Source organism: Coregonus lavaretus, assembly GCF_964263955.1.
Source record: "Coregonus lavaretus genome assembly, contig: HAP1_SCAFFOLD_154, whole genome shotgun sequence".
NCBI lineage: Eukaryota > Metazoa > Chordata > Actinopteri > Salmoniformes > Salmonidae > Coregonus > Coregonus lavaretus.
Genome location: NW_028160661.1, coordinates 690,189 through 705,205, shown reverse-complemented (window position 1 = coordinate 705,205; position 15,017 = coordinate 690,189).

Sequence of the window (15,017 nt, the reverse complement as noted above, 5' to 3'; positions counted from 1 at the left end):
GGTGTCTTTTATACTGATAACAAGTTCAAACAGGTGCCATTAATACAGGTAACGAGTGGAGGACAGAGGAGCCTCTTAAAGAAGAAGTTACAGGTCTGTGAGAGCCAGAAATCTTGCTTGTTTGTAGGTGACCAAATACTTATTTTCCACCATAATTTGCAAATAAATTCATTAAAAATCCTACAATGTGATTTTCTGGATATTATTTTCTCAATTTGTCTGTCATAGTTGACGTGTACCTATGATGAAAATTACAGGCCTCTCTCATCTTTTTAAGTGGGAGAACTTGCACAATTGGTGGCTGACTAAATACTTTTTTCCCCCACTGTATCTTTTGAAACATACTGTATGTAATCCAAGAACATTGACCCTCCTGTCTGTCCATGTGATTGCTACACTACACACTAATACAAAGTTTGAGTTCTTTAGTGATCCCAGTTTGAGTAGTGACCACTTATCATAATTTGGTTTCAGACCGGATAGATTGTCAAATTAATCTAAATCTATGTTGAGGGCACTTATGGAGGCAGCTTGAGGATGGAGATGAAAGGTGGTATCGTCTGCATAGGTTGATATCTTGGTCACGAAACCATAAATGTCTAATCCTTCGATCTCTATATTATTTCTCACCTTTATAGCTTAAATGTGGAAGCCACATTTCAGTTGAATGCATTCAGTTGACTAGGTATCCCCCTTTCCTATTATTTCAATGAAAGTAGACACAGTGACAGGGAGCCTAACCCTAACCCTGTCTCACTGCTCTTGATAATTTCAAACTATCTGTTGTGTCCATTGTTTATGATTTGGCTTGCAGAGTCCTGGTATAATACAGTACCTTTCACGATTTTATGAGGGACCACCAAAAGTTAATTTACTGTATTTCAGTCATTCATATAAGATGTCCCATCTGATCTTATTAAATGATCCTGTGAGGAACTTTCATAGAGGCATGGACATTATAGTTCATCTGATTTCCAATAAGAATATGTGTATATGTATAATTTTGTGCTTCAGCCATGATTCAAAAAATACAACCTCCCCAATCACTAACCCCTTTTTCCATTTAGAAAAAAATACAACCTCCCCAATTACTAAAGGCCTTTCTTCCATATTGAAAAAAATACAACCTCCCCAATTACTAAAGGCCTTTCTTCCATATTGAAAAAAATACAACCTCCCCAATTACTAAAGGCCTTTCTTCCATATTGAAAAAAATACAACCTCCCCAATTACTAAAGGCCTTTCTTCCATTTTGAAAAAATACAACCTCCCAAATCACTAACCCTTTCTTCCATTTAGAAAAAATACAACCTCCCCGATTACTAACCCTTTCTTCCATTTTGAAAAAATACAACCTCCCCAATTACTAACCTTTTCTTGCATTTTGCTACATCCTTAGCTGTAGAGTGCGTCTCTTGTAAGCAAATTATATCATGCTTTTTTGTAATTTAGGTAAATACCTCTTTTCATTTACAGTAATTTGATAGGTCATTACAGTAGTAACTAGCAATGCCTACTCCTGACATACTCATCTAATATTTGTAAAATTCAATGAAACAAAGCCACTTGGTAACAAATCAGAAAACAGCAAGTTGTCAGAGATTATGTAGCTCCCGTTCCCATCCCGAACAGGGCTGGTATAACTACTGATATACTGATAACTGACAGATGTCATTAAGGAGTTGGCCCTCACCTCATACTTCTGAAGGAGTTGGCCCTTACCTCATACTTCTGAAGGAGTTGGCCCTCACCTCATACTTCTGAAGGAGTTGGCCCTTACCTCATACTTCTGAAGGAGTTGGCCCTCACCTCATACTTCTGAAGGAGTTGGCCCTTACCTCATACTTCTGAAGGAGTTGGCCCTCACATCATACTTCTGAAGGAGTTGGCCCTTACCTCATACTTCTGAAGGAGTTGGCCCTCACCTCATACTTCTGAAGGAGTTGACCCTCACCTCATACTTCTGAAGGAGTTGGCCCTCACCTCATACTTCTGAAGGAGTTGGCCCTCACCTCATACTTCTGAAGGAGTTGGCCCTCACATCATACTTCTGAAGGAGTTGGCCCTTACCTCATACTTCTGAAGGAGTTGGCCCTCACCTCATACTTCTGAAGGAGTTGACCCTCACCTCATACTTCTGAAGGAGTTGGCCCTCACCTCATACTTCTGAAGGAGTTGGCCCTCACCTCATACTTCTGAAGGAGTTGGCCCTCACATCATACTTCTGAAGGAGTTGGCCCTCACATCATACTTTTGAAGGAGTTGGCCCTCACATGATACTTCTGAAGGAGTTGGCCCTCACCTCATACTTCTGAAGGAGTTGGCCCTCACCTCATACTTCTGAAGGAGTTGGCCCTCACATCATACTTTTGAAGGAGTTGGCCCTCACATCATACTCCTGAAGGAGTTGGCCCTCACATCATACTTCTGAAGGAGTTGGCCCTCACCTCATACTTCTGAAGGAGTTGGCCCTTACCTCATACTTCTGAAGGAGTTGGCCCTTACCTCATAATTCTGAAGGAGTTGGCCCTCACCTCATACTTCTGAAGGAGTTGGCCCTTACCTCATACTTCTGAAGGAGTTGGCCCTCACATCATACTTCTGAAGGAGTTGGCCCTTACCTCATACTTCTGAAGGAGTTGGCCCTCACCTCATACTTCTGAAGGAGTTGACCCTCACCTCATACTTCTGAAGGAGTTGGCCCTCACCTCATACTTCTGAAGGAGTTGGCCCTCACATCATACTTTTGAAGGAGTTGGCCCTCACCTCATACTTCTGAAGGAGTTGGCCCTCACCTCATACTTCTGAAGGAGTTGGCCCTCACATCATACTTTTGAAGGAGTTGGCCCTCACATCATACTTCTGAAGGAGTTGGCCCTTACCTCATACTTCTGAAGGAGTTGGCCCTTACCTCATACTTCTGAAGGACTTGGCCCTTACCTCATACTTCTGAAGGAGTTGGCCCTCACCTCATACTTCTGAAGGAGTTGGCCCTTACCTCATACTTCTGAAGGAGTTGGCCCTTACCTCATGCTTCTGAAGGAGTTGGTCCTCACATCATACTTTTGAAGGAGTTGGCCCTCACCTCATACTTCTGAAGGAGTTGGCCCTTACCTCATGCTTCTGAAGGAGTTGGCCCTCACATCATACTTTTGAAGGAGTTGGCCCTCACCTCATACTTCTGAAGGAGTTGGCCCTTACCTCATACTTCTGAAGGAGTTGGCCCTCACCTCATACTTCTGAAGGAGTTGGCCCTCACATCATACTTTTGAAGGAGTTGGCCCTCACATCATACTTCTGAAGGAGTTGGCCCTTACCTCATACTTCTGAAGGAGTTGGCCCTTACCTCATGCTTCTGAAGTAGTTGGCCCTCACATCATACTTTTGAAGGAGTTGGCCCTTACCTCATACTTCTGAAGGAGTTGGCCCTTACCTCATGCTTCTGAAGGAGTTGGCCCTCACATCATACTTTTGAAGGAGTTGGCCCTCACCTCATACTTCTGAAGGAGTTGGCCCTTACCTCATACTTCTGAAGGAGTTGGCCCTCACCTCATACTTCTGAAGGAGTTGGCCCTTACCTCATACTTCTGAAGGAGTTGGCCCTCACCTCATACTTCTGAAGGAGTTTGCCCTCACCTCATACTTCTGAAGGAGTTGGCCCTTACCTCATACTTCTGAAGGAGTTGGCCCTCACCTCATACTTCTGAAGGAGTTGGCCCTCACCTCATACTTCTGAAGGAGTTGGCCCTCACCTCATACTTCTGAAGGAGTTGGCCCTTACCTCATACTTCTGAAGGAGTTGGCCCTCACCTCATACTTCTGAAGGAGTTGGCCCTCACCTCATGCTTTGCTTAGTTTGATTCGTCACCCTGGTGAAACAGGGTCATTAAACTTCAGTTCAATGTGTAATTATTTATCTAGACAGAAGATATTTACGTGTTTGTGGGTGGAGAGAACATTCACACCCTGCAGACTAAGAGTTTATGACCAGTTATTTTAAAGATCTTGCATGATATGTGACCTTCGTTGTTGTATTTGAGGGACATGTTTCTCTAAGCTCCAAACTTACTCTAGGTGGGGATTGATATACTGATAATTGCCTATGTCATTAAGCAGTTGAGTAAACTGTCACTATAAATCTGTCATTGCACATATTTGACATATTTTGGCAGGGCCTTGGGAGGATCGGACAGTAACACTTGATCCAATACATTTTAAGAGTGTTTTAAATGAGTCTGTGCTCGCCAAGTAGTTTTATCACCACAGACAGGAGTTTGCCTGAGACACCCAACGCCTTGGCTCACGTCAGGATTTGTTACACGATACCCATACAGCTAACAGCCAGTTAAAATCTAAAACTAAATGTGAAAATGTTAATTAATGTCACATGCTGTGGCATGGATCCACTAAACAGCCAAGCTTGCTAATTTTCCAGATCACATATCTTGCTGCAGATCTATTATGGGGCCAATGTCAGCAATGTGAGGACATCCTGGTCCACTAATAAGGTCAAAATAATGTGCTGGCCTGCATAAGATCTCTCTGTGGTCCACAGAATAGATGATGAGGTCTTCACTTTTCAGCATGCAGTGTGAAGTCAATGGAGGGCTAAATGTAAAATTCATGTCATACATTTACAAGGATTTACACTTGGATCAAATGGGCAGCTGGTGCGTTTTTCAGCAAGCTTTACAAATCTTTTTTTGAGAACCTTGTGGTGAACTAATAAGGTCAGAAGAACATGCTGTCCAGTACCGGATCTCTCTGTGGCTTTACACATTTCAGCAAGCTTTGCTCTGTTGGCAGGTCTGCTGCCATTTCAGCCGTGCACCAGAGGATATGACTAGGGCTGTGGTGGTCATGACATTTTGTCAGCCGGTTATTGTCATGCAAATGACTGCCGGTCTCACGGTAATTAACCATTAATTAGCATAAACATGTTTAGCATCTACAGGCTTCCACAAATACAAGCGGCATACTAGCCTCTGATGCACGCCTTTGGAACATTTAAAAAAGTTACAAATAAATCAATTTAATATACACCATCCCAATAAATCCTTTATTTATTTTAGGCAGGTCTAAAGAAACATGATATGAAGAAAATGTATTTCAGAAGAAGAGAATATGAATTGGCCTACTGTATGTTATCTGGCTATGCTCCATGCCATAGGCTGTAGGCTTGTTCATTTAGCAGACAAGATAGGCCTATAAGTTCTGTGCCATTATTTTATATCATATGATTTTATAGTAAGAAGAATGTAACTGAATGAAAATAGTAAAATATAAATAATATTTTCAGTTTCGGGAAAAAGTGTGCATATGAAGTGGCTATGTTGAGCGTAAAAGTGATCATTTGAAACAGGTTCTATACCTGCCTTAGAGGGTTAGGGTTAGGGTTAGGGTTGGGGTTAGGGTTAGGGTTAGGGGTTAGGGTTAGGGGTACATATAGACCACTGCACCACTCGGGAGGTACTGAACAAAAATATAAATGCAACAAATCAAAGATTTTACTGAGTTACAGTTCATATAAGGACATCAGTTAATTGAAATAAATAAATTAGGCCCCAATCTATGGATTTCACATGACTGGGAATAAAGATATGCATCTGTTGGTCAGAGATACCTTTAAGAAAAAGTAGGCTTGGATTAGAAAACCAGCCAGTATCTGGTGTGACCTCATGCAAATCAGCCTGTTGGTGGTGGCTTGTGGAATGTTGTCCCACTCCTCTGCAATGGCTGTGCGAAGTTGCTGAATATTGGCGGGAACTGGAACACGCTGTCGTACACGTCGATCCAGAGCATCCCAAACATTCTCAATGGCTGACATCCATCTGGTGAGTATCCATGGAAGAACTGGGCCATTTTCAGCTTCCAGGAATTGTGAACAGATCCTTGCGACATGGGGCTGTGCATTATCATGCTGAAACATTTATTTATTTACTTTATTTTATTTAGCCTTTATTTAACTAGGCAAGTCAGTTAAGAACAAATTCTTATTTACAATGACGTCATACCCCGGCCAAACCCGGACGACGCCACCCTATGGGAGTCCCAAACATGAGGTGATGGTGGCGATGAATGGCATGACAATGGGCCTCAGGATCTCATCACGGTATCTCTGTCCATTGAAATTGCCATCGATAAAATGCAATTGTGTTGGTTGTCCGTAGCTTCTGCCTGCCCATACCATAACCCCACCGCCAACATGGGCCCTCTGTTCACAACGTTGACATCAGTAAACTGATCGCCCAGTATGGAAAATGTATGCACTCACTAACTGTAAGTCGCTCTGGATAAGAGCGTCTGCTAAATGACTAAAATGTAAATGTAATGACGCCATACACATGCTCTGAGGTTGTTAGGCCAGTTGGACGTACTGACAAATTCTCTAAAACAACATTGATTTATGGTAGAGAAATGAATATTCAATTATCTGGCAAAAGCTCTGGTCAGAATGCCAATTGCACGCTCCCTCAATACTTAAGACGTCTGTGGCATTGTGTTTTGTGACAAAACTGCACATTTTAGAGTGGCCTTTTATTGTACCCAGCACAAGGTGCACCTGTGTAATGATCATGCTGTTTAATGAGCTTCTTGATATGCCACACCTGTCAGGTGGATGGATTATTTTGGCAAAGGAGAAATGCTCACTAACAGGGATGTAAACACATTTGTGGATCAAATTTGAGAGAAATAAGCTTTTTGTGTGTATGGAAAATGTTGGTGATCTTTATATCAGCTCATGAAACATAGGACCAACACTTTACATGTTGCGTTTATATTTTTGTTCGGTGTATATGGGTTAGGGTTAGGGTTAGGGTTAGGCATGATGCGACTATTGGCTATTGATGCTTTGAGAAAGTTGCAAAAAAAGCTTGCTCTCTGTTCCTTGCCTCAGGCTGCACAGTTGTTCTCTTATCAAGTGATCAGATCATATTTTCAATGTAATCTTGTCTTTACTAATATGTAAAATTTGTTTCGATTTAGAATGGCCCATTGGAATATGCTCTGGAATAGCGAATAGAGGCTTCATCCGTATGCTCTGGAATAGCGAATAGATGCTTCATCCGTATCCTCTGGAATAGCGAATAGATGCTTCATCCGTATGCTCTGGAATAGCGAATAGATGCTTCATCCGTATACTCTGGAATAGCGAATAGAGGCAGAGCGCTTTCCCGCCTGTTTGTGTTTCACTCATGCCAGATCGGCTACTCCGGTTATTTCACTACCAGATTCATGAATAGAAAGTTTGGAGAATAGCATAAGGTAACCAGTCCATCAGTATGCATAATAATACCATCCACACTCAAAGATAATTACTAGAATGTGTTTACTTTTGGAGTATAGGTTAGACCAATTATGTACCAAACACATCTTCAATCCATTTTTGTATGTTTTTCTGCCATGAGTAATATGCAGTAGGCTATGTTTTATGTAATGACACAATCATTATATTAATTCGGGGGTGGGGGGGTTTCGGGCTTGGGCACATACAGTGGGGAAAGAAAGTATTTAGTCAGCCACCAATTGGGCAAGTTCTCCCACTTAAAAAGATGAGAGAGGCCTGTAAATTTCATCATAGGTACACGTCAACTATGACAGACAAATTGAGAATTTTTTTTTCAGAAAATCACATTGTAGGATTGTTAATGAATTTATTTGCAAATTATGGTGGAAAATAAGTATTCGGTCACCTACAAACAAGCAAGATTTCTGGCTCTCACAGACCTGTAACTTCTTCTTTAAGAGGCTCCTCTGTCCTCCACTCGTTACCTGTATTAATGGCACCTGTTTGAACTTGTTATCAGTATAAAAGACACCTGTCCACAACCTCAAACAGTCACACTCCAAACTCCACTATGGCGAAGACCAAAGAGCTGTCAAAGGACACCAGAAACAAAATTGTAGACCTGCACCAGGTTGGGAAGACTGAATCTGCAATAGGTAAGCAGCTTGGTTTGAAGAAATCAACTGGGGGAGCAATTATTAGGAAATGGAAGACATACAAGACCACTGATAATCTCCCTCGATCTGGGGCTCCACGCAAGATCTCACCCCGTGGGGTCAAAATGATCACAAGAACGGTGACCAAAAATCCCAGAACCACACGGGGGGACCTAGTGAATGACCTGCAGAGAGCTGGGACCAAAGTAACAAAGCCTACCAGCAGTAACACACTACGCCGCCAGGGACTCAAATCCTGCAGTGCCAGACGTGTCCCCCTGCTTAAGCCAGTACATGTCCAGGCCCATCTGAAGTTTGCTAGAGTGCATTTGGATGATCCAGAAGAGGATTGGGAGAATGTCATATGGTCAGATGAAACCAAAATACAGTGGGGAAAAAAAGTATTGTCAGCCACCAATTGTGCAAGTTCTCCCACTTAAAAAGATGAGAGAGGCCTGTAATTTTCATCATAGGTACACGTCAACTATGACAGACAAATTGAGAAAAAAATATCCAGAAAATCACATTGTAGTATTTTTAATGAATTTATTTGCAAATTATGGTGGAAAATAAGTATTTGGTCACCTACAAACAAGCAAGATTTCTGGCTCTCACAGACCTGTAACTTCTTCTTTAAGAGGCTCCTCTGTCCTCCACTCGTTACCTGTATTAATGGCACCTGTTTGAACTTGTTATCAGTATAAAAGACACCTGTCCACAACCTCAAACAGTCACACTCCAAACTCCACTATGGCCAAGACCAAAGAGCTGTCAAAGGACACCAGAAACAAAATTGTAGACCTGCACCAGGCTGGGAAGACTGAATCTGCAATAGGTAAGCAGCTTGGTTTGAAGAAATCAACTGTGGGAGCAATTATTAGGAAATGGAAGACATACAAGACCACTGATCATCTCCCTCGATCTGGGGCTCCACGCAAGATCTCACCCCGTGGGGTCAAAATGATCACAAGAACGGTGAGCAAAAATCCCAGAACCACACAGGGGGACCTAGTGAATGACCTGCACAGAGCTGGGACCAAAGTAACAAAGCCTACCATCAGTAACACACTACGCCGCCAGGGACTCAAATCCTGCAGTGCCAGACGTGTCCCCCTGCTTAAGCCAGTACATGTCCAGGCCCGTCTGAAGTTTGCTAGAGTGCATTTGGATGATCCAGAAGAGGATTGGGAGAATGTCATATGGTCAGATGAAACCAAAATATAACTTTTTGGTAAAAACTCAACTTGTCGTGTTTGGAAGACAAAGAATTCTGAGTTGCATCCAAAGAACACCATACCTACTGTGAAGCATGGGGGTGGAAACATCATGCTTTGGGGCTGTTTTTCTGCAAAGGGACCAGGACGACTGATCCGTGTAAAGGAAAGAATGAATGGGGCCATGTATCGTGAGATTTTGAGTGAAAACCTCCTTCCATCAGCAAGGGCATTGAAGATGAAACGTGGCTGGGTCTTTCAGCATGACAATGATCCCAAACACACCGCCCGGGCAACGAAGGAGTGGCTTCGTAAGAAGCATTTCAAGGTCCTGGAGTGGCCTAGCCAGTCTCCAGATCTCAACCCCATAGAACATCTTTGGAGGGAGTTGAAAGTCCGTGTTGCCCAGCGACAGCCCCAAAACATCACTGCTCTAGAGGAGATCTGCATGGAGGAATGGGCCAAAATACCAGCAACAGTGTGTGAAAACCTTGTGAAGACTTACAGAAAACGTTTGACCTGTGTCATTGCCAACAAAGGGTATATAACAAAGTATTGAGAAACTTTTGTAATTGACCAAATACTTATTTTCCACCATAATTTGCAAATAAATTCATAAAAAATCCTACAATGTGATTTTCTGGATTTTTTTTCCTCATTTTGTCTGTCATAGTTGACGTGTACCTATGATGAAAATTACAGGCCTCTCTCATCTTTTTAAGTGGGAGAACTTGCACAATTGGTGGCTGACTAAATACTTTTTTTCCCCACTGTATATAGGCGTAAGTCTGAGCTCTAAGCGTATGGGTGTTTTGAATTAATCATCACATTAGAAAGCACTGTCCATTTCGTTAGTTAGGCTTTGAAACAACATCCAAAGCGACCATGTTTTCCACTCAGTTTCAACCTGCTGTTGAACTTCAATATAGTGGTTATAGGAACAATAGAGTGGTTATAGGGACAATAGATGGGTTAGAGGGACAATATAGTGGTTATAGGGACAATAGAGTGGTTATAGGGACAATAGAGGGGTTAGAGGGACAATATAGTGGTTATAGGGACAATAGAGTGGTTATAGGGACAATAGAGTGGTTATAGGAACAATAGAGTGGTAAGAGGGACAATAGAGTGGTTAGAGGGACAATAGAGTGGTTAAAGGAACAATAGAGTGGTTAGAGGGACAATAGAGTGGTTAGAGGGACAATAGAGTGGTTAGAGGATTAGAGGGACAATAGAGTGGTTAGAGGAACAATATAGTGGTTAGAGGGACAATAGAGTGGTTAGAGGGACAATAGAGTGGTTAGAGGGACAATAGAGTGGTTAGAGGATTAGAGGGACAATAGAGTGGTTATAGGGACAATAGAGTGGTTATAGGAACAATAGAGTGGTTAGAGGGACAATAGAGGGGTTAGAGGAACAATAGAGTGGTTAGAGGGACAGTAGAGTGGTTAGAGGAACAATAGAGTGGTTATAGGAACAATAGAGTGGTTAGAGGGACAATAGAGTGGTTAGAGGGACAATAGAGTGGTTTGAGGATTAGAGGGACAATATAGGGGTTAGAGGGACAATAGAGTGGTTAGAGGGACAATATAGTGGTTAGAGGGACAATAGAGTGGTTAGAGGGACAATAGAGTGGTTAGAGGGACAATAGAGTGGTTATAGGAACAATAGAGTGGTTAGAGGGACAATATAGGGGTTAAAGGGACAATAGAGTGGTTAGAGGGACAATAGACTGGTTAGAGGGACAATCGAGTGGTTAGAGGATTAGAGGGACAATAGAGTGGTTAGAGGGACAATAGAGGGGTTAGAGGGAAAATAGAGTGGTTAGAGGGACAATAGAGTGGTTAGAGGATTAGAGGGACAATAGAGCGACCATGTTTTCCACTCAGTTTCAACCTGCTGTTGAACTTCAATATAGTGGTTATAGGAACAATAGAGTGGTTATAGGGACAATAGAGTGGTTATAGGGACAATAGAGTGGTTATAGGGACAATAGAGTGGTTATAGGAACAATAGAGTGGTTAGAGGGACAATAGAGTGGTTAGAGGGACAATAGAGTGGTTAGAGGATTAGAGGGACAATAGAGTGGTTAGAGGAACAATATAGTGGTTAGAGGGACAATAGAGTGGTTAGAGGGACAATAGAGTGGTTAGAGGGACAATAGAGTGGTTAGAGGATTAGAGGGACAATAGAGCGGTTATAGGGACAATAGAGTGGTTATAGGAACAATAGAGTGGTTAGAGGGACAATAGAGGGGTTAGAGGAACAATAGAGTGGTTAGAGGGACAATAGAGTGGTTAGAGGAACAATAGAGTGGTTATAGGAACAATAGAGTGGTTAGAGGGACAATAGAGTGGTTAGAGGGACAATAGAGTGGTTTGAGGATTAGAGGGACAATATAGGGGTTAGAGGGACAATAGAGTGGTTAGAGGGACAATATAGTGGTTAGAGGGACAATAGAGTGGTTAGAGGGACAATAGAGTGGTTAGAGGGACAATAGAGTGGTTATAGGAACAATAGAGTGGTTAGAGGGACAATATAGGGGTTAAAGGGACAATAGAGTGGTTAGAGGGACAATAGAGTGGTTAGAGGGACAATCGAGTGGTTAGAGGATTAGAGGGACAATAGAGTGGTTAGAGGGACAATAGAGGGGTTAGAGGGAAAATAGAGTGGTTAGAGGGACAATAGAGTGGTTAGAGGATTAGAGGGACAATAGAGCGACCATGTTTTCCACTCAGTTTCAACCTGCTGTTGAACTTCAATATAGTGGTTATAGGAACAATAGAGTGGTTATAGGGACAATAGAGTGGTTATAGGGACAATAGAGTGGTTATAGGGACAATAGAGTGGTTATAGGAACAATAGAGTGGTTAGAGGGACAATAGAGTGGTTAGAGGGACAATAGAGTGGTTAGAGGAACAATAGAGTGGTTATAGGAACAATAGAGTGGTTAGAGGATTAGAGGGACAATAGAGTGGTTATAGGGACAATAGAGTGGTTAGAGGATTAGAGGGACAATAGAGTGGTTATAGGGACAATAGAGTGGTTAGAGGAACAATAGAGTGGTTAGAGGGACAATAGAGGTGTTAGAGGAACAATAGAGTGGTTAGAGGGACAATAGAGTGGTTAGAGGATTAGAGGGACAATAGAGTGGTTATAGGGACAATAGAGTGGTTAGAGGAACAATAGAGTGGTTAGAGGGACAATAGAGGGGTTAGAGGAACAATAGAGTGGTTAGAGGGACAATAGAGTGGTTAGAGGGACAATAGAGTGGTTATAGGAACAATAGAGTGGTTAGAGGGACAATAGAGTGGTTAGAGGGACAATAGAGTGGTTAGAGGATTAGAGGGACAATATAGGGGTTAGAGGGACAATAGAGTGGTTAGAGGGACAATATAGTGGTTAGAGGGACAATAGAGTGGTTAGAGGGACAATAGAGTGGTTAGAGGGACAATAGAGTGGTTAGAGGGACAATAGAGTGGTTATAGGAACAATAGAGTGGTTAGAGGGACAATATAGGGGTTAAAGGGACAATAGAGTGGTTAGAGGGACAATAGAGTGGTTATAGGGACAATAGAGTGGTTAGAGGATTAGAGGGACAATAGAGTGGTTAGAGGGATAATAGAGTGGTTAGAGGAACAATATAGTGGTTAGAGGGACAATAGAGTGGTTAGAGGATTAGAGGGACAATAGAGTGGTTATAGGGACAATAGAGTGGTTATAGGAACAATAGAGTGGTTAGAGGGACAATAGAGGGGTTAGAGGAACAATAGAGTGGTTAGAGGGACAATAGAGTGGTTATAGGAACAATAGAGTGGTTAGAGGGACAATAGAGTGGTTAGAGGGACAATAGAGTGGTTAGAGGATTAGAGGGACAATATAGGGGTTAGAGGGACAATAGAGTGGTTAGAGGGACAATATAGTGGTTAGAGGGACAATAGAGTGGTTAGAGGGACAATAGAGTGGTTAGAGGGACAATAGAGTGGTTAGAGGGACAATAGAGTGGTTATAGGAACAATAGAGTGGTTAGAGGGACAATATAGGGGTTAAAGGGACAATAGAGTTGTTAGAGGGACAATAGAGTGGTTATAGGGACAATAGAGTGGTTAGAGGATTAGAGGGACAATAGAGTGGTTAGAGGGACAATAGAGGGGTTAGAGGGAAAATAGAGTGGTTAGAGGGACAAATGAGAGGTTAGAGGGACAATAGAGTGGTTAGAGGGATAATAGAGTGGTTAGAGGATTAGAGGGACAATAGAGTGGTTATAGGGATAATAGAGTGGTTAGAGGAACAATATAGTGGTTAGAGGGACAATAGAGTGGTTAGAGGATTAGAGGGACAATAGAGTGGTTATAGGGACAATAGAGTGGTTAGAGGGACAAATGAGAGGTTAGAGGGACAATAGAGTGGTTAGAGGGACAATAGAGTGGTTAGAGGATTAGAGGGACAATAGAGTGGTTATAGGGATAATAGAGTGGTTAGAGGGACAATAGAGTGGTTAGAGGGACAATAGAGTGGTTATAGGAACAATAGAGTGGTTAGAGGGACAATAGAGTGGTTAGAGGATTAGAGGGACAATATAGGGGTTAGAGGGACAATAGAGTGGTTAGAGGGACAATATAGTGGTTAGAGGGACAATAGAGTGGTTAGAGGGACAATAGAGTGGTTAGAGGGACAATAGAGTGGTTAGAGGGACAATAGAGTGGTTATAGGAACAATAGAGTGGTTAGAGGGACAATATAGGGGTTAAAGGGACAATAGAGTGGTTAGAGGGACAATAGAGTGGTTATAGGGACAATAGAGTGGTTAGAGGATTAGAGGGACAATAGAGTGGTTAGAGGGATAATAGAGTGGTTAGAGGAACAATATAGTGGTTAGAGGGACAATAGAGTGGTTAGAGGATTAGAGGGACAATAGAGTGGTTATAGGGACAATAGAGTGGTTATAGGAACAATAGAGTGGTTAGAGGGACAATAGAGGGGTTAGAGGAACAATAGAGTGGTTAGAGGGACAATAGAGTGGTTAGAGGGACAATAGAGTGGTTATAGGAACAATAGAGTGGTTAGAGGGACAATAGAGTGGTTAGAGGGACAATAGAGTGGTTAGAGGATTAGAGGGACAATATAGGGGTTAGAGGGACAATAGAGTGGTTAGAGGGACAATATAGTGGTTAGAGGGACAATAGAGTGGTTAGAGGGACAATAGAGTGGTTAGAGGGACAATAGAGTGGTTAGAGGGACAATAGAGTGGTTAGAGGGACAATAGAGTGGTTATAGGAACAATAGAGTGGTTAGAGGGACAATATAGGGGTTAAAGGGACAATAGAGTGGTTAGAGGGACAATAGAGTGGTTATAGGGACAATAGAGTGGTTAGAGGATTAGAGGGACAATAGAGTGGTTAGAGGGACAATAGAGGGGTTAGAGGGAAAATAGAGTGGTTAGAGGGACAATAGAGTGGTTAGAGGGACAAATGAGAGGTTAGAGGGACAATAGAGTGGTTAGAGGGACAATAGAGTGGTTAGAGGATTAGAGGGACAATAGAGTGGTTATAGGGATAATAGAGTGGTTAGAGGAACAATATAGTGGTTAGAGGGACAATAGAGTGGTTAGAGGATTAGAGGGACAATAGAGTGGTTATAGGGACAATAGAGTGGTTAGAGGGACAAATGAGAGGTTAGAGGGACAATAGAGTGGTTAGAGGGACAATAGAGTGGTTAGAGGATTAGAGGGACAATAGAGTGGTTATAGGGATAATAGAGTGGTTAGAGGGACAATAGAGTGGTTAGAGGGACAATAGAGTGGTTATAGGAACAATAGAGTGGTTAGAGGGACAATAGAGTGGTTAGAGGGACAATAGAG